The sequence below is a fragment of the Mobula birostris genome, chromosome 12 (assembly GCF_030028105.1).
Source record: "Mobula birostris isolate sMobBir1 chromosome 12, sMobBir1.hap1, whole genome shotgun sequence".
Lineage (NCBI taxonomy): Eukaryota > Metazoa > Chordata > Chondrichthyes > Myliobatiformes > Myliobatidae > Mobula > Mobula birostris.
In genome coordinates, this window is record NC_092381.1 from 109,620,129 (window position 1) to 109,641,552 (window position 21,424).

Genomic DNA, 21,424 nt, shown 5'->3' on the forward strand with positions numbered 1-21,424 from the left:
TTGCCTACATCCTTTTTTAAAAAGTGGTGTGATATTTGCTGTCTTCCTATCCGCCAGGACCTGCCCAGAGTCTAGAGAATTATGGTAAGTGATTACCAACATGTCTACTATAACCTCCGCCAGTTCCCATCAGGACCCTGGGATACATCCCATCAGGACCAGGGGACTTATCTACCTTCAGGCCCTCTAGTTTGCTCATCACTATCTCTTTAGTGACAGTAATTTTATCGAGGTCCTCGCCTCCCATTTCATCCATAACATCCTTCTTTGGCATATTAGATGTATCCTCCACCATGAAGACCGATACAAAATAGTGGATGCATTAGTGATAATTTTTCAAAACTCGTTAGATTCTGGACTAGTTCCTGAGGATTGGAGGGTGGCTAATGTAACTCCACTTTTTAAAAAAGGAGGGAGAGAGAAACCGGGGAATTATAGACCGGTTACCCTAACGTCGGTGGTGGGGAAACTGCTGGAGTCAGTTATCAAGGATGTGATAACAGCACATTTGGAAAGTGGTGAAATGATCGGACAAAGTCAGCATGGATTTGTGAAAGGAAAATCATGTCTGACGAATCTCATAGAATTTTTTGAGGATGTAACTAGTAGAGTGGATAGGGGAGAACCAGTGGATGTGGTATATTTGGATTTTCAGAAGGCTTTTGACAAGGTCCCACACAGGAGATTAGTGTGCAAACTTAAAGCACACGGTATTGGGGGTAAGGTATTGGTGTGGGTGGAGAGTTGGTTAGCAGACAGGAAGCAAAGAGTGGGAATAAACGGGACCTTTTCAGAATGGCAGGCGGTGACTAGTGGGTACCGCAAGGCTCAGTGCTGGGACCCCAGTTGTTTACAATATATATTAATGACTTGGATGAGGGAATTAAATGCAGCATCTCCAAGTTTGCGGATGACACGAAGCTGGGTGGCAGTGTTAGCTGTGAGGAGGATGCTAAGAGGATGCAGGGTGACTTGGATAGGTTGGGTGAGTGGGCAAATTCATGGCAGATGCAATTTAATGTGGATAAATGTGAAGTTATCCACTTTGGTGGCAAAAATAGGAAAACAGATTATTATCTGAATGGTGGCCAATTAGGAAAAGGGGAGGTGCAACGTGACCTGGGTGTCATTATACACCAGTCATTGAAAGTGGGCATGCAGGTACAGCAGGCGGTGAAAAAGGCGAATGGTATGCTGGCATTTATAGCGAGAGGATTTGAGTACAGGAGCAGGGAGGTACTACTGCAGTTGTACAAGGCCTTGGTGAGACCGCACCTGGAGTATTGTGTGCAGTTTTGGTCCCCTAATCTGAGGAAAGACATCCTTGCCATAGAGGGAGTACAGAGAAGGTTCACCAGATTGATTCCTGGGATGGCAGGACTTTCATATGAAGAAAGAATGGATGAACTGGGCTTGTACTCGTTGGAATTTAGAAGATTGAGGGGGGATCTGATTGAAACGTATAAGATCCTAAAGGGATTGGACAGGCTAGATGCAGGAAGATTGTTCCCGATGTTGGGGAAGTCCAGAACGAGGGGTCACAGTTTGAGGATAAAGGGGAAGCCTTTTAGGACTGAGGTTAGGAAAAACTTCTTCACACAGAGAGTGGTGAATCTGTGGAATTCTCTGCCACAGGAAACAGTGGAGACCAGTTCATTGGCTATATTTAAGAGGGAGTTAGATATGGCCCTTGTGGCTACGGGGGTCAGGGGGTATGGAGGGAAGGCTGGGGCGGTGTTCTGAGTTGGATGATCAGCCATGATCATAATAAATGGCGGTGCAGGCTCGAAGGGCCAAATGGCCTACTCCTGCACCTATTTTCTATGTTTCTATGTTTCTAAAATAGTCATTCAATGCCTCAGTCGTTTTCTTATCACCCAATACCAATTTCTCCTTCTCCTCTTCCAAGGGTCATACGTTGACTTTAGCCACCCTCTTCCACTTTATATATTTATAAAAACTTTTGCTATCTGTTTTTATATTTTATGCTAATTTACTTTCATACTCTATCTTCCCTTACTTTATTTCTTGTTTAGTTGTTCTTTGTTGCTTTTTAAAGTTTTCCCAATCCTCCAGTCTCCCACTACTCTTTGCGACTTTGTACACATGAGATTTTAATTTGATACTATCTTTTATTTCCTTAGTTATCCAAGGCTGGCTCTCCCCACACTTACTGTCCTTACTTTTGACTGGAATATACTTTTGTTGAGCACTGTGAAAAATCTCTTTGAAAGTATTCCACTGTTCCTCAACTGTCCTCCCAAATAGCCTGTGCTCCCAATATCCACATTAGCCAACTCCTCCCTCATCCCATTGTAATCTTCCTTGTTCAAGCATAACGCACTAGTTTTAGATCTAACTATTTCATCCTCCATCTGTATGCGAAATTCAATCATACTATGATCACTCTTTCCAATAGGATCCCTGACTACAAGATCATTAATCTTACCTGTCTCATTGCACAGGACAAGATCTAAGATAGCATTTTCCCTTGTAGTTTCACTAACACGCTGCTCAAGAAAGCTATCACGGATGCATTCTATGAAGTCCTCCTCAAAACTTCCTTGACCAACCTGATTCACCCAATCTACGTTGGAAGTTAAAATCCCCCATGACAACCGCCGTTCCGTTCTTACAAGCCTCAGTTATTTCTTGGTTAATCGCCTCTGCCACTGCAATATTTTTATTAGGTGGCCGATAGACAACTCCCACCGGTGATTTTTTTCCCTTTGCTATTCTTAATCTCTACCCAGATGGACTCAACATTCTGCTCCGTAGATCTTATATCGTCTCTCACAATCGCCCTGATCTCATCCCTAATAAAGAGCCTCACCCCACCTCCTCTGCCTTCCTGCCTATCTTTCCATATTACCTGATGCCCTTGGATATTTAATTCCCAGTCATCTCCACCTTGCAACCAGGTTTCTGTAATGGCCACTAAATCATACGCCTTGGTATTGATCTGTGCCACAAGCTTGTTTCTAATACTACGGGCATTTAGATAAAGTGCCCTTCTACTCATTGTCCTTCTAGAATCTAGTATTTTGGCTCTTGCATTGTGTACTTGCGCTTAGTATATTGTATGTGCTTTGTGCTGTGTGTGAATGTTGTTCCTGTGTTTTGCACTTTGACCCCGGGGTAACACTATCTCGTTTGGCTGTATTCATGAGTATTCTTGATGGTTGAATGACAATTAAACTTGATTTGAATAGAATCTTTTGCTGACTGTCTGAATGTTCCTCATAGCTCACAAGAAGGTGTAGTTTCAAGCAGGTCAGGTGACCTCAGCCAGAACAGGAGTTGTTCCTCGAGTGACCCGAATCTCACCATCCATCAAGCAAGATCAAGATCACTCAACGTTTTCATTTTTCTGACCGTGTTGGTACCAGATTCACTATGGCTGAATAAACTCTGGGCATTAATCTGGAAAATGGCCACTTGGATTTTCATCATAGGGGAAGATGAGAACAATGTCTAAAAGGAAGAATTGATATGGCCTTCTTGGCAGTGTCAGTAAGGTCAAACCAACAGTATTTCCCAAAGTAAAACATCCCAGACCAACTGAGAGTGCGGACCCAGGGTCTGGAAGTCAGAGGGCCAATGTCTGCAAGACCGAGAGTCTGGAGTTTGAGGCTCGGAGGCAGCTTATCCTGGGGTTGGATACCTGTCTGTGTGTGAGTTGGTGGGAAAGGGGTTTGTTAAGGTCTTATTGCCTCGTTCTGTTATCGTTATTACTGCTGTTTGTGCTGTGGTTCTGCTGAGCATGATGAACTTGCTATTTTGGCACAGAATATGTGGCGAGCCCAGTCCCTCATTGGGTACATTGGTTACAAAGACATGTTTCAATGCATTTTCAATGTTTCACCATGATAAATAAAGTTAATCTAATCTTTAAATGCGCCCTAATTTCACCACCTAGTGTGAGAAGCAAATCTTTATTTTAATAAAAATATACTCAAGCTGCGTTCACGTTTTCTATGTTGTTCACATAGACTCAGTGACCACACATATGTGACCTGCTCATTAATGCAGATATCTAAACAGCTAATCATGTGGCAGCAACTCAATGCGTAAAAGCATGCAGACATGGTCAAAAGGTTCAGTTGTTCAGACCAAACATCAGAATGAGGAAGAAATGTGATCTAAGTGACTTTGACCATGGAGTGACTGTTGGTGCCAGACGGGGTAGTTTGAGTATCTCAGGAACAGCTGATCTCCCGGGATTTCTGAGCACAACAGTCTCTTGAGTTTACAGAGAATGGTGCCAAACACAAAATAAAAATATACACTGTGCAACATTTCTGTGGGCAAAAACTCCTTATATATTTCAGTCAGAAGAGAATGGCCAGACCATTTCATGCTGTTCCCTGTAAGCTGTGCGGATGTGCGGCTGTGCAGTAACAGAAATGCTCTCATGCATATAGCCTTTGTTGCCATGCAGTTGGAATGTCTTTATTATAACATTAATATAATTATGAAATTATATTAGTATCATTTTGAAATTATGCTAATATATTTCAAAATCCATGTTAATATTGTGAAATACTCTGTAATTAATGATTGCATTCATGAATTAAAGTATTAATGTATTAATCAATTTTCTAAATGATAATCTTTGCTTCGAAACATTTTAGTACCAACATATTTACATTGTCAGTGTTAACTTACAACACTGTTACAAATTGTAACAGTAAACACAGAATGGAAGTCAGTAGCTCATTGTTAATAAACAGTCAGCCTGCTGAATGCTAGTGCTGCCTGGTCAATATTCAGAGTATGCATATTGCAAAAAAAAAACACAAAGTGCTGTGAAGTTTTCAGGCTGTGTAAACTTTTCCTGCTCAGAGCAATGATTGGTCCGCACAGCTGTAAAAAAAATAGAGGGAACATTGTTGGTTCAAGCTGACAGGAAGGCAACAGTAACTCTTATAACCATATGTCACAACAGTGGTGTGCAGAAGAGCTTCTCTGAATGCACAACACATCAAATCTTGAAGTGGATAGGCTACAGCAGCAGAAGACCATGAACATACATAACTGAGCGAAAGTCTGAGGCATATGTAAAAAAATTCTATAAAGCCAAATGCCTTCAAAAATAATAAAATAAAAAATGTACTATAAAGAGCAGTAAACAGTAAAAAACTAAATCACATCAGTATTTGGTGTGCACACCCTTTGCCTTTAAAACTGCATCAATTCCCTTTGGTACACTGTTGTGCAGTTTTATAAGAAAGTTGCTGGTAGGTTGTTTGAAGCATCTTGGAGACCATGCCACAGTTCTTCTGCAGACTCTCACTTGCTTCTGTCTCTCCAGGTAATCCCAGACAGCCTCGATGATGTTGAGATCAGGGCTCTTTGGAGGCCAGACCATCCGAAACCTAATAAAAAAAATCTAGGGTTCCCAAGACTTTTGCGCAGTATTATATGCTCAGTGGCTCCTTACAGAAGGCACCAGAATAGGTAGGAGGGATTCGTTTTTGGAGGATTTTAGTTTGTTTTTCAGCTGGTTCAGCACAACATTGTGGGCTCAAGGGCCGTTCCTGCACTGTACTGTTCTAACTCTGGAACGCCCTGAGCTGTAGTCGTGTCCCACTAACCACTAAGGTACCATGGCACCATACTGGAACTTGTCAGCAACTAGATAAATGTTATGGAAAGGTTGCAGGTTCATGGATAAACTTTGGTGGAGAGAGCGGAGTGGAAGGTCATTTTCTGAAAAAAAAGAGCCCATAAAGCAAACATCCTGTTTCTGAGAGAGAGAAACAAAACAAGTTTTCATTCGATGGATGCATATCTCTAAAGTGAACGTCGGGGTCGTCGATGTTCTAAATAAGAACGTTAAATCAGCAATAATGTTCTATTTTTGAAAGTTGGACTGGAGAAAATCCAACAATATTAAGGGCCAATGTGACCTCTGAAACTGCTATCCACCCTACTATTTTAACATTAAGGAAATATTGCTACTGGCCACACAAAAAAAAAGGGAAGTCAGGGTTAAAATTTCTACTCAGAGAGTGGTGGATGCCTGGAATGTGCTGCCTAGTATGATGGTAGATGCAAATACATTAGAGGCTTTTAAGAGATGTTTATGTGGATGTGATGATATGGACATGGTGTAGGTAGGAAGGATTAGCGTTTGGATGTTTTTGATTCGCTTTTTAGCTGGTTCAGCACAACATTGTGGGCCGAATGGCCTGTTCCTGTGCTGTACTGGTCTATGTTCTATGTTTTGTTGGAGTGCCCTTAAGTTTTTTTTTTGCTTTTCTTAAGGTTGTACATTCGGAGAGGAAGGAGTTACCCAGTCTTTTTAATGCCACAAACCAATACAAACAAGGGGTCCATGGGCGTTCAGTTCACAACAAGGTGGAGTGCTACTTTTTCACAGCTCTTTAGCTGTGTATGATCATATATCAAGGGACTCCACAAATCAAGGAACTTTCTTTTCCACAATAGGTACTGTGTGAACCAAGTGGAACCAGATACTCAGAACGCTTTGAATCAAAAGCGTGTTATTACTGAACTGTTAAGAAAGGGGAAATACCAGGTAGTCTGTTTGCTAAATAGGGAGAAATTACAGGAACTAGAGGTGGAAGTGGACTTGTGAATTCTCATGCAGGGTTCCCTAAAGGTTAATTTGCAGGCTGAGTCGGTGGTGAAGAAGGCAAATGTGATATTAGTGTTCATTTCAAGAGGACCAGAGTATAAAAGCAAGGATATAATTCTAAGTCTTTTTAAGTGCTATTGGATTTAGGAAATGTAATGGAACACTACCTAATGCATTCCCTATGAATGCAGCAATGAAAAACGTTGCATGGTTTATTGTGGTCACTAATTTATTATGAATAAAGTTTATTTTGATATACAGTACTGTGCAAAAGCCCTACTTTAGAAGACTTTGACTTTGCGGATGACCTCGCATTACTATAACATACACACAGCACCTGCAAAAGAAAACTCAATCCACCTTTGCTGGACAGGTTGGACTCGGAGTCGTCCAGAGAAAGACTGAGACCATAACCCTCAGCGTAGAGTCTCCACCTCCCGTCAAGGCATATGGTGTCAACTTACCCAGCACCGGCAGATTCACCTTCCTGGCCAGCATCATTTGGCAGAATGGTGGGACCAAGGACGACTTCCAGTGCAGATTCAGCAAAGCTAGAAAAGTCCTCAGATCAATAAGCAACATGTCAGGATCAACTGAGTACAGTGTCCACACCAAGGTGAAGTTGTACCAGAGCTGTGTCCTGTCCACACTCTTGTACGGGTCAGAATGCTGGTGCACGACAGGGAGTGACTTTGCCAAGTGGTCGTCATTCCACACCAAGAGCCTCCGGAAGATCCCCTGTATTTTCTGGCCAAGAAAGATCTCCAACCACACCCTACTCCTTCAGTGTCATCAAGAGGACATGGTCACCATCATCAGGAGGAAACGTTGGAGATGGGTTGGGCACGTGATGAGAAGATATGCCAATGCTATCATCAAGACAGCACTCCATTGGACCCCTGAAGGATGGAGGAAACGTGGGAAACCAAACGCGGAGGTCGGCCAGTGAGAACAGCAGGAAGAGTTTAAAAGGAAGACAGATTTACAGAATGGGCGTCGCAAGAGCAGGTGTCAGAGTTGAGGGAGACAGAGTAGGAAGGCTTTAGCTCAACGGGTCTTCGACGATAAAGGGTCGAGCCAGGTAGGTTATCTGTTTAAAATAAAGACAGGAAAGTATGTGTGTGAGGCTGGTTTTCTGTGCTCGGTGTCAGATGTGGGAGGTCCTAGAGACTCCTGGCCTCCCAGGTTCCCCACATCTGCACCAGGTGTGTTGAGCTGCAGTTCCTTAGAGACCGCGTTATGGAACTGGAGCTGCAGCTCGATGACCTTTGTCTGGTCAGGGAGAGTGAGGAGGTGATAGAGAGGAGCTATAGGCAGGTAGTCACCCCGGGGCCACAGGAGACAGAGAAGTGGGTAACAGTCAGGAGAAGGAAGGGCAGGAAGCAGGTACTAGAGAGTACCCCTGTGGCTGTCCCCTTTAACAATAAGTACTCCTGTTTGAGTACTGTTGGGGGGGGGATGGCCTACCTAGGGGAAGCAACAGTGGTCGTGCCTCTGGCACAGAGTCTGGCCCTGTGGCTCAGAAGGGTAGGAAAAGGAAGGGGATGGCAGCAGTGATAGGGGACCCCATAGATAAGGGGTCAGATAGGCGATTCTGTGGATGCAGGAAAGATACTCGGATGGTAGTTTGCCTCCCAGGTGCCAGGGTCCAGGATGTTTCTGATCGAGTCCACGATAACTCGAAGTGGGAAGGAGAACAGCCAGAGGTCGTGGTACATATTGGTACCAATGATATAAGTAGGAAAAGGGAGGAGGTCCTGAAAAAAAACTACATGGAGTTAAGAAAGAAGTTGAGAAACAGGACCTCAAAGGTAGTAATCTCGGGATTACTGCCTGTGCCACGTGACAATGAGTATAGGAATAGAATGAGGTGGAGGATCACAATTCTATCTCCTTTACCTTAGCATTGGAGAGGGATAGGAACAGACAAATTAGGGAAACATTTAATTGGAGTAAGGGGAACTATGAGGCTATCAGGCAGGAACTTGGAAGCATAAATTGGAAACAGATGTTCTCAGGGAAACGTACAGAAGAAATGTGGCAAATGTTCAGGGGATATTTGTGTGGGGTTCTGAGTAGGTACGTTCCAATGAGACATGGAAAGGATGGTAGGGTACAAGATCAGTGGTGCACAAAGGCTGTTCTAAATCTAGTCAAGAAGAAAAGAAGAGCTTACAAAAGGTTAAGAAAACTAGGTAATGATAGGAATCTAGAAGATTATAAGGCTTGCAGGAAGGAGTTTAAGAATGAAATTAGGAGAGCCAGAAGGGGCCATGAGAAGGCCTTGGAGGGCAGGATTAAGGAAAACCCCAAGGCATTCTACAAGTATGTGAAGATCAAGAGGATAAGAGGTGAGAGAATAGAACCAATCAAGTGTAACAGTGGAAAAGTGTGTATGGAACTGGAGGAAATAACAGAGGTACTTAATGAATACTTTGCTTCAGTATTCACTATGGAAAAGGATCTTGGCGATTGTAGGGATGACTTGCAGCAGACTGAAAAGCTTGAGCATGTAGATATTAAGAAAGAGGATGTGCTGGAGCTTTTGGAAAGCATCAAGTTGGATAAGTCACCGGGACTGGATGGGATGTACCCCAGGCTACTGTGGGAGGTGAGAGAGGAGATTGCTGAGCCTCTGGCGATGATCTTTGCATCATCAATGAGGATGGGAGATGTTTCGGAGGATCGGAGGGTTGGGGATGTTGTTCCCTTATTCAAGAAAGGGAGTAGAGATATCCCAGGAAATTATAGGCCGGTGAGTCTTACTTCAGCGAGGTTGGTAAGTTGATGGAGAAGATCCTGAGAGGCAGGATTTATGAACATTTGGAGATGCATAATATGATTAGAAATAGTCAGCATGGCTTTGTCAAAGGCAGGTCGTGCCTCACGAGCCTGATTGAATTTTTTGTGGATGTGACTAAGCACATTGATGAAGGGAGAGCCATTGATGTAGTGTATATGGATTTTAGCAAGGTTTGTGATAAGATACCCCATGCAAGGCTTATTGAGAAAGTAAGGAGGCTTGAGGGTCCAAGGGGACATTGCTTTGTGGATCCAGAACTGGCTTGCCCACAGAAGGCAAAGTGTGGTTATAGACGGGTTATATTCTACATGGAGGCCGGTGACCAGTGGTATGCCTCAGGGATATGTTCTGGGTCCCCTACTCATTGTGATTTTTATAAATGACCTGGATGAGGAAGTGGAGGGTTGGGTTAGTAAGTTTGCTGATGACACAAAGATTGGAGGTGTTGTGGATAGTGTGGAGGGTTGTCAGAGGTTACAGCGGGACATTGATAGGATGCAAAACTGGGCTGAGAAGTGGCAGATGGAGTTCAACCCAGGTAAGTGTGAGGTGGTTCATTTTGTTCAGTCAAATATGATGTCATAATATGGTAAGACTCTTGGCAGTGTGGAGGATCAGAGGGATCTTGCAGTCTGAGTCCATAGGACACTCAAAGCTGCTGTGCAGGTTGACTCTGTGGTTAAGAAGGCATACGGTGCATTGGCCTTCATCAATCATGGGATTGAGTTTAAGAGCCGAGAGGTAATGTTGCAGCTATATAGGACCCTGGTCAGACCCCACTTGGAGTACTGTGCTCAGTTCTGGTCACCTCACTACAGGAAGGACGTGGAAACTATAGAAAGGGTGCAGAGGAGATTTACAAGGATGTTGCCTGGATTGGGAAGCATGCCTTATGAGAATAGGTTGAGTGAACTTGGCCTTTTCTCTTTGGAGTGATGGAGGATGAGAGGTGACCTGATAGAGGTGTATAAGATAATGAGAGACATTGATCATGTGGATAGTCAGAGGCTTTTTCCCAGGGCTGAAATGGCTAGTACGAGAGGGCACAGTTTTAAGATGCTTGGAAGCAGGTACAGAGGAGAAGTCAGGGGTAAGTTTTTTACGCAGAGAGTGGTGAATGTGTGGAATGAGCTGCCGGTGACAGTGGTGGAGGAGGCAGATACGATAGGGTCTTTTAAGAGACTCCCAGACAGGTACATGGAGCTCCAGAAAAATAGAGGGCTATGGGTAAAGCCTAGGTAGTTCTAAGGTAGGGACATGTTCGGCACAGCTTTGTGGGCCGAATAGCCTGTATTGTGCTGTAGGTTTTCTATGTTTCTATGTTTCTACAACTTGGCGCTGTACCGTAGATGCAGAAATGAGGACCTTACCCACGCCTGGGGTACAATAGAGACAACGGAGGACTTTCATTACTGCCTTAAATGACAGTGGCGTAACAGGCAGTAACTACATATCATTCTGGTCAAGATGGCACCAGCAAAAATTGGTTCCATGGGCAACATCTTTCAGATGGAAAATCGTTCCAATTATTACACTTTTTCTATGCCTTCTGCTTGTTCTTTTTCTCTTGTTTGCGTTACGGATACTGTTGGAGCCTGTGACCTACAAGTGGAACCTCCATCGAAGGATCCAGCGCAGTGCAGTGTCCAGAGCGCTGCCACGTGGAAATCAGAGACGAGACAGTGTGGCGGTTTGGGGAACCCAAATGGTCCGAGAACACAAGCTGCCTCATAGAGAAGACCAGAGATAGGCTGTGTGGCCATGAACAACTCCATCTCGAAGTGGAGAGGAACGTGGAGGGGTCAACGATGGCTCCCAACAAAGGGTATCAGCAGGTGGGTCGGCGCATTCTACCCAGATCAGCGGCGTTTGGACCCAGGTCAGTCGTCACTCTTTACAGAAAGACTGAGTTTGTGCGGCTGCTCTCCTCGTATGCAGACAAAAAGACATTCACCGTATCCTGAGATGTATGTGATTATTGGACTGCACTTAATTGTTGGTTTCCTTCAGTTTTTCACTGCTTTCTTTCTTCTGGACGATCGGCAGATGGCGATTTTTTTTGTGTGTAAGGGGGTTGGGGGTTTGGAACTACTCCTCCTGTTCTGTTCTGCGAGTGAGGAGTTAGGGATTGTTATTGTAGGGGATCATTGATTGGTATTGTGACTGTGCTTTTACTGCAGGAGAGTAGGGAACTTTGGGGTCTGCAAGTGTTCTTTTTCTTTATTGTGCGGGTGGGCGGAGGAGCTGATGTCCTTTCTTTCATCAACACCCATGGTCTTTCTGTACTTAATGGCTACCTGGAGTAGACAAGTATCAGAGTTGCAAACTTTGACAACAAAATGAAACTTTGAACCTTTGATATATGTCACTAGGGTGCCTAAGACTTTTGCACAGTACTGCAGTGTTACAGAAGCCGAAGGGGTGCGACTTCAGGATTGAAGGACGTCCATTTAGAACAGAGATGCAGAGAAATTACTTTAGTCAGAGGGTGGTAAATCTGTGGAAATCATTGCCACGAGCGGCTGTGGAGGCCAAGTCATTGGGTGCATTTAAGGCAGAGATTTATAGGTTCTTGATTAGCCAGGGCATCAAAGGGTATGGGGAGAAGGCAGGGGAGTGGGGATGACTGGAAGAATTGGATCAGTCCATGATTGAATGGTGGAGCAGATACGATGGGCTGAATGGCCTACTTCTGCTCCTATATCTTATGGTTTTATGCAGTAATTTTAAGTATTGCACTGTACTGCTGCCATGAAAAAAAAATTTCATGATGTATGTGAGTGATGATAAACCTGGTTCTGATCTGGGTCTCTATTGTGGACTGAGAGTGGGAAAGGGAGCTGGGAGAGGGGAATCATGGCTGGGAAAGGGGGAAGGGAAGGGGAGTGGGAAGCACCAGAGAGACACTGCATAATGATCAATAAACAACTGTTTGGAATCAAGTTACCTTGCCTGGTGCCTCAGGGCTGGGTGTGTCTATACCCATGCCACTGCCCCCTGCCCCTGGCACACCTTCTCTGCCAGCTGTCTCAAACATCTCCCATGGCGCCCCACCCTCACCATTCCTGACATCCTTTGCTCCCACCAGATTTACAAACTCGTTCTCTGCTCCACATTGACAAACACAGTCCTGCATAGAAGTCTCAGGTGCCCTAGCTATCGGGCTTTGCACGGTACTGTATAAAAATAAGTTGAAGTACTGCAGTCAATGCAAAGGCTCTGTGGGGAAGGCCCACGGTTTGGGCTCCTTCCTCCACTACCCACAGAAGGGCTGAGTTGAGTGGGAAAGCCCCTCGGGCACTGAAAAGGCGAATCACACCAAGGGCCCACGTAAGTGACAGTGGTTTACACTACAGAGATAGAGACAAGTGATTCTGCAGATGCTGGACATCCTGAGCAACAAACAGAAAATGCCGGAGGAACCCAGCAGGTCAGGGAGTGTCTACGGAGAGTAATAACGAGTTGATGTTTCAGGCCGAGAGCATTCATCAGGACTGGAAAGGAATGGGATAGAAGCCAACCCACCTTCTTATTCTGGCTTCTGCTCAAGTTAGCACGAAAGAATGTATTAACCAGGAAAGTAAAAAAAAGGTCTTGCACTTTTATTCTTTTATGTCTACTGTAATTTAAATCTTAACACTGGACAGCATTTTTTTCGGAAGTGTTACTTCCTCAGAATTTCTTTGCGGTTGAGATAGACTGCTTGAAGCTGAAGACAAATATAGAACATAGAGCAGTGAAGAGTACAGCACAGGAATAGGTCATTCGGCCCACAATGTTGTGCTGAACCAGCTAGATCACAAATCAAAAATACCCAAACACTAATCTCTCCTACCTACATATTGTCCGCGTCCCTCCATCTTCCTCATATCCATGTGCCTATCCAAACACCTCTTAAAAACCTCTAATATATTTCTAATGTCCAGGAATCCACCACTCTCTGAGTAAAAAATTTGCCCCTCACATCCCCCTTTAACCTCCTCCCTCTCACCTTCAAAGCATGCCCTCTGGTACTGGGAAACAGATACACTCTGTCCACTCTATTGATGCCTCTCATAATTTTGTAAACCTCTATCAGACATCCCCTCAGCCTCTGATGCTCCAGGGAAAACTTTTATTGAATGATCAGCAGGCCAAAATCCATAAGATACACCAAAAAACATTCAGGAAGCAAAATCTTTGTTGTCCAGTGTAATTTTCATTTTTGAAATCAAAAAAAAAGCTGAAGTACTTTAACCATCCTTGAATTAAAGGCTCCAATTATTTGGATGCATGGGACCTGAAGCTGGAAGCCAATCACTTACAGATGATAGAAACTGCATTTATATAGCACTATTCACCTCCTTTGGATATTGCAAAGGCTTAAAGCTGAGCAATTCCCCCCAGATCACAAAATGCCTACATTCCTACAGCATCGACCTGGTGGGGCCCAGGCCTGGAACCAGGCCCTAGAGCAAGGTATGAGCCGATGCTGGCCATTGCTGGAGCGGATTTGGAGGCGATTTGATGCGGCACAACTGAGGCGAGGCAGAGATGAGGCGGCGGGGCTCGAGCCCAGGCCTAAGAGTGAGGAAAAGCCCGGGGTCTGATCAATTTAAGCGCCACGCCGAATTGGAAAGGTCAGGGTGCTGGGGCCAGAGGTGAGGAACAGGCACTGTTCAGTTTGCTGCTCCACCAGGTTTACTTGTCGCTGCGTTGAAGTGAGGCTGCAGCCTGCAACTAACGGGCTACTGGATCGGCCGTAGTGATGATTGGCTTCGTGGCTACGGACTCACTTTTGTGAACTTCAGTTGTCTGCTTGCTTTTGTTGTTTGCATGATTTATTTCTTTTTCGGCACATTGGGCGCTTGACTGTCTTTTTTTTAATGGGTTTCTTTGCTTTGTGGCTCAAGGTTGTATCCATACTTGGTTAAGGAAGGTACTTTGAGTTTTGAACCTTTCATAGAAGCTGCCTGACCTGCTGAGCTCCTTCAGAATTATGTGTGTTACCCAAGTCAACACTAAAGAATGTATTAACCAGGAGTGTAAAAGTATCTTGCACTTTTAATCTTGCATATGTAATTTAAATCATAAATTTTCATTATTATCAAAGTTTATTTTTGAAATAAAAAACCAGGCTCAAATACTTTAACCATCTTTGAAATAAAAGCTCCAAATATTTGGGTACTCGGGACCGGATGCTAGATTTCAATGGTTTATGGATTCCAGTCACTTCTTTGCAATCAGGTTTAATATCACCGGCATACGTCGTAAAATCTGTTAACTTTGTGGCAGCAGTACAATGCAATACATAATAATAGAGAAAAAAGTGTGAATTACTGTAAGTATATGTAAATTAAATAGTTAAATTAAATAAGTAGCGCAAAAATATAAATTTAAAAAAGTAGTGAGATAGTGTTCATGGGTTCAATGTCCACTCAGAAATCAGATGGCAGAGAGAAATAAGCTGTTTCCGAATCTTTGAGTGTGTGTCTTCAGGCTCCTGTACCTCCTCCCTGACGGTTACAATGAGAAGAGGGCACGCCCTGAGTGATGGATGTCGCCTTTTTGAGGCATTGCTCCTTAAAGATGCCCTGGATACTACGGAGGCTAGTGCTCACGATGGAGCTGACTAAGTTTACAACTCTCTGCAGCTTACTTCAACCCCAAGCAGTGGTCCCCACACCCCGCCTCACCCCACACTGGAGAAGTGGGGATCTGACAGAGGTTTATAGATTATGAGAGGTATAGTTAGAGTAGACAGACAGGGAGTATCTGTTTCCCAGGGCAATCCCAGTGATTCTTGGAAAGGCCAATTCTGCTCCGTATCGTAAATATCTCTGGAGTTCTCTTCCCCAGAAGGTTGTGGACTTTATATTACTGGGAGTATTTCAAAGAAACAGCAGAGGCATTTCTGAAAGATCTGGGATTGAGGGTTACGAAAGGGTTTCAAGAGCATGCAGAAGATGGAATCTGAGGCATCAAACTACCAAATTCAAGGAAACTTCTGGTATTCTGTTGTGATGCTGCTGTTATGAGACTATTGAACAATAAGTTGAATTCTTGACCAATCAACCTCGCTATGATCCTGTATCTTATTTTGTCTGACTGCACTGCACTTCAGACTGTAACAAAAATATTTTATTCTGCATTCCATAATTGTTTACATTCGTACTACCTCAATGCATTGTTGGAATGGAATGGTTTGTTTGCGTGGCATGCATGTATGAATGGTAGTGGCATGCAGAGGGCAGGCATTGAAGTGAGAGGGGGTAGGTTCAAGGGGGGTGTGAGGGGTAAGTTTTTTATTCAGAGATAATGTCCTGGAATGTGCTGCCTGGTCTGGTGGTATAGGCAAATACATTAGAGGCTAATAATACACATTTGGATGGGCACATGGATGTGAGGAAGATGGAGGGATATGGACATGGTGTAGGAGGGAGGGATTAGTGTTTGGGTGTTTTTGATTTACTTTCTAACTGGTTCAGCACAGCGTTGTGGGCCGAATGGCCTGTTCCTGTGTATTACTCTTCTATGTTCTATGCTCCAACACAAAATGAGCACCTTCTTACAGCCCCTTTCAGAATACGCCAAAGGGCTCCACAGGCAGTGAGATTCTCCCAAAGTGGCGTCACAGTTGCCATGTGGGAAACGCAGCCGCCAGTACGCATATAAAGAAAGGTCCACAACAACGCCAAGGTGAACAGATCGTATGTGTTCGGACTGTTGAGTGGGGATGTGTTTCGGACTGTTGACTGGGGATGTGTTTTGGACTGTTCAGTGGGGTGTGTTTCGGACTGTTTAGCGGGATGTGTTTCGGACCATTGAGTGGGATGTGTTTAAGACAGTTGAGTGGGGTGTGTTTTCAGACTGTTGAGTGGGGATGTGTTTCGGACTGTTGAGAGGGATCTGTTTTCAGATGGTTGAGTGGGGTGTGTTTCAGACTGTTCAGTGGGGTGTGTTTAGGACTGTTGAGTGGGCTGTGTTTTGGACTGTTGAGTGGGTAGGTGCTTTGGACTGTTCAGTGGGATGTGTTTTGGACTGTTGAGTGGGGTGTGTTTCGGACTGTTGAGTGGGGATGTGTTTCGGACTGTTCAGTGGGATGTGTTTCGGACTGTTGAGTGGGGATGAGTTTTGGACTGTTGAGTGGACTGTGTTTCAGACTGTTGAGTGGGGTGTGTTTCAGACTATTGAGTGGGGCTGCATTTCGGACTGTTCAGTGGGATGTGTTTCGGACTGTTGAGTGGGGTGTGTTTCAGACTGTTCAGTGGGGTGTGTTTCAGACTGTTGAGTGGGATGTGTTCTGGACTGTTGAGTGGGATGTATTTCGGACTGTTGAGTGGGGATGTGTTTCGGATTGTTCAGTGGGATGTGTTTTGGACTGTTGAGCGGGGATGTATTTCGGACTGTTGAGTGGGTTGTGTTTTGGACTGTTGAGTGGGGAGGTGCTTTGGACTGTTCAGTGGGGTGTGTTTTGGACTGTTGAGTGGGGTGTGCTTCAGACTGTTCAGTGGGATGTGTTTCGAACTGTTGAGTGGGGTGTGTTTCGGACTGTTGAGTGGACTGTGTTTCAGACTGTTGAGTGGGGTGTGTTTCAGACTGTTGAGTGGGATGTGTTTCGGACTGTTGAGTGGGATGTGTTTCAGAATGTTGAGTGGGATGTGTTTCGGACTGTTGAGTGGGATGTGTTTCGGACCGTTGAGTGGGGATTTGTTTTGGACTGTTCAGTGGGGTGTGTTTCGGACTGTTGAGTGGGATGTGTTTCGGACCGTTGAGTGGACTGTGTTTCAGACTGTTGAGTGGAGTGTGTTTCGCACTGTTGAGTGGGGATGTGTTTCGGACTGTTGAGTGGGATGTGATTCGGACTGTTGAGTGGGGTGTGTTTCGGACTGTTGAGTGGGATGTGTTTGGGACTGTTGAGTGGGATGTGTTTCGGACTGTTCAGTGGGATGTGTTTCGGACTGTTGAGTGGACTGTGTTTCAGACTGTTGAGTGGGATGTGTTTCGGACATTTGAGTGGGGTGTGTTGTCACACTGTTCAGTGGGGTGTGTTTTGGACTGTTGAGTGGGGATGTGTTTCGGACTCTTGAGTGGGATGTGTTTCAGACAGTTGAGTGGGATGTGTTTCGGACAGTTGAGTGGGGGTGTGTTTCGGACTGTTGAGTGTGATATGTTTCGGACTGTTGAGTGGGATGTTTTTCGGACTTTTGAGTGAGGATGTGTTTCGGACTGTTGAGTGGGGATGTGTTTCGGACTGTTGAGTGGGATGTGTTTCGGAAGGTTGAGTGGGGATGTGTTTCGGACTGTTGAGTGGGATGTGTTTCGGACTGTTGAGTGGGGTGTGTTTCGGACTGTTGAGTGGGATGTGTTTCGGACTGTTCAGTGGGATGTGTTTCGGACTGTTGAGTGGGGGATGTGTTTCGGACTGTTGAGTGGGATGTGTTTCGGACTGTTGAGTGGGGATGTGTTTCGGACTGTTGAGTGGGATGTGTTTCGGACTGTTGAGTGGGGTGTGTTTCGGACTGTTGAGTGGGGATGTGTTTCGGACTGTTGAGTGGGATGTGTTTCGGACTGTTGAGTGGGATGTGTTTCGGACTGTTGACTGGGGATGTGTTTCGGACTGTTGAGTGGGGATGTGTTTTGGACTGTTCAGTGGGGTGTGCTTCGGACTGTTGAGTGGGATGTGTTTCGGTCTGTTGAGTGGGGATGTGTTTTGGACTGTTCAGTGGGGTGTGTTTCACACTGTTGAGTGGGATGTTTTTCGGTCTGTTCAGTGGGGTGTGTGTCGGACTGTTGAAAGGGGTGTGTTTCGGACTGTTAAGTGGGGTTTGTTTCGGTCTCTTGAATAGGGATGTGTTTCGGACTATTGAGTTGGATGGGTTTCGGACTGTTGAGTGGGGATGTGTTTCGGACTGTTGAGTGGGAAGTGTTTCGGACTGTTGAGTGAGATGTGTTTCGGACTGTTGAGTGGGGATGTGTTTCGGACTGTTGAGTGGGGTGTGTTTCGGACTGTTGAGTGGGATGTGTTTCGGACTGTTGAGTGGGATGTGTTTTCGACTGTTGAGTGGGAATGTGTTTCGGACTGTTGAGTGGGGATGTGTTTCGGACTGTTGAGTGGGATGTGTTTTGGACTGTTCAATGGGGTGTGTTTCGGACGGTTGAGTGGGATGTGTTTCAGACTGTTGAGTGGGATGTGTTTCGGACTGTTGAGTGGGATGTGTTTCGGACTGTTGAGTGGGATGTGTTTTCGACTGTTGAGTGGGAATGTGTTTCGGACTGTTGACTGGGGATGTGTTCTGGACTGTTCAGTGGGGTGTGTTTCAGACTGTTTGGCGGGATGTGTTTCGGACTGTTGAGTGGGATGTGTTTCGGTCCATTGAGTGGGATGTGTTTAAGACAGTTGAGTGGGGTGTGTTTTCAGACTGTTGCGTGGGGATGTGTTTCGGACTGTTGAATGGGATCTGTTTTCAGATGGTTGAGTGGGGTGTGTTTCAGACTGTTCAGTGGGCTGTGTTTTGGACTGTTGAGTGGGGAAGTGCTTTGGACTGTTCAGAGGGGTGTGTTTTGGACTGTTGAGTGGGGTGTGTGTCGGACTGTTGAGTGGGATGTGTTTCCGACTGTTGAGTGGGGGAGTGTTTCGGACTGTTGAGTGGGGCTGTGTTTCGGAATGTTCAGTGGGATGTGTTTCGGACTGTTCAGTGGGGTGTGTTTCGGACTGTTCAGTGGGATGTGTTTTCGGACTGTTCATTGGGATCTGTTTCGGACTGTTGAGTGGGATGTGTTTCGGACTGTTGAGTGGGGGAGTGTTTCAGACTGTTGAGTGGGATGTCTTTCGGACTGTTGAGTGGGGATGTGTTTTGGACTGTTCAGTGGGATGTGTTTCCACTGTTGAGTGGGATGTGTTTCGGACTGTTGAGTGGGGATGTGTTTCGGACTGTTGAGTGGGGTGTGTTTCGGACTGTTGATTGGGGATGTGTATCGGACTGTTGAGTGGGGTGTGTTTCGCACTGTTGAGTGGGGTTTGTTTCGGTCTGTTGAGTAGGGATGTGTTTCGGACTATTGTGTTGGATGTGTTTCCGACTGTTGAGTGGGGATGTGTTTCGGACTGTTGAGTGGGATGTGTTTCGGACTGTTGAGTGGGATGTGTTTCGGACTGTTGAGTGTGATGTGTTTCAGAGAGTTGAGGTGGATGTGTTTTGGACTGTTGAGTTGGGCTGTGTTTTACTCTGTTGAGGTGGATGTGTTTCAGACTGTTGAGTGGGATGTGTTTCGGTCAGTTGAGTGGGGATGAATTTTGGACTGTTGAGTGGGGATGTGTTTTGGACTGTTTAGTGGGGTGTGTTTCGGACTGTTGAGTGGGATGTGTTTCGGACTGTTGAGTGTGATGTGTTTCAGAGAGTTGAGGTGGATGTGTTTTGGACTGTTGAGTTGGGCTGTGTTTTACTCTGTTGAGGTGCATGTGTTTCAGACTGTTGAGTGGGATGTGTTTCGGTCAGTTGAGTGGGGAAGAATTTTGGACTGTTGAGTGGGGATGTGTTTTGGACTGTTTAGTGGGGTGTGTTTCGGACTGTTGAGTGGGATGTGTTTCGGACTGTTGAGTGGGATGTGTTTCGGACTGTTGAGTGGGGATGTGTTTCGGACTGTTGAGTGGGATGTGTTTCGGACTGTTCAGTGGGGTGTGTTTCGGACTGTTGAGTGGGATGTGTTTCGGACTGTTGAGTGGGATGTGTTTCGGACTGTTGACTGGGGGTGTGTTTCGGACTGTTGAGTGGGATGTGTTTCGGACTGTTGAGTGGGGATGTGTTTCGGACTGTTGAGTGGGATGTGTTTCGGTCTGTTGAGTAGGGGAGTGTTTCGGAATGTTGAGTGGGCTGTGTTTCACACTGTTGAGTGGGGATGTGTTTCAGACTGTTGAGTGGGATGTGTTTCCGACTGTTGAGTGGGGTGTGGTTCAGACAGTTGAGTGGGGATGTGTTTTGGATTGTTGAGTGGGCTGTGTTTCGGACTGTTGAGTGGGAAGGTGCTTTGGACTGTTCAGTGGGGTGTGCTTTGGACTGTTGAGTGGGGATGTGCTTTGGACTGTTCAGTGGGATGTGTTTCGGACTGTTGAGTGGGGATGAGTTTTGGACTGTTGAGTGGACCGTGTTACAGACTATTGAGTGGGATGTGTTTCGGACTATTGTGTTGGATGTGTTTCCGACTGTTGAGTGGGGATGTGTTTCGGACTGTTGAGTGGGATGTGTTTCGGACTGTTGAGTGGGATGTGTTTCGGACTGTTGAGTGGGATGTGTTTCGGACTGTTGAGGAGGATGTCTTTTGGACTGTTGAGTGCGGATGTGTTTCAGAGAGTTGAGGTGGATGTGTTTCGGACTGCTGAGTGGGATGTGTTTTGGACTGTTCAATGGGGTGTGTTTCGGACTGTTGAGTGGGATGTGTTTTCGATTGTTGAGTGGGAATGTGTTTCGGACTGTTGACTCGGGATGTGTTCTGGACTGTTCAGTGGGGTGTGTTTCAGACTGTTTAGCGGGATGTGTTTCGGACTGTTGAGTGGGATGTGTTTCGGACCATTGAGTGGGATGTGTTTAAGACAGTTGAGTGGGGTGTGTTTTCAGACTGTTGAGTGGGGATGTGTTTCGGACTGTTGAATGGGATCTGTTTTCAGATGGTTGAGTGGGGTGTGTTTCAGACTCTTCAGTGGGCTGTGTTTTGGACTGTTGAAAGGGGAAGTGCTTTGGACTGTTCAGAGGGGTGTGTTTTGGACTGTTGAGTGGGGTGTGTGTCGGACTGTTGAGTGGGATGAGTTTCCGACTGTTGAGTGGGGGAGTGTTTCGGACTGTTGAGTGGGGCTGTGTTTCGGAATGTTCAGTGGGATGTGTTTCGGACTGTTCAGTGGGGTGTGTTTCGGACTGTTCAGTGGGATGTGTTTTCGGACTGTTCAGTGGGATCTGTTTCGGACTGTTGAGTGGGATGTGTTTCGGACTGTTGAGTGGGGGAGCGTTTCAGACTGTTGAGTGGGATGTCTTTCGGACTGTTGAGTG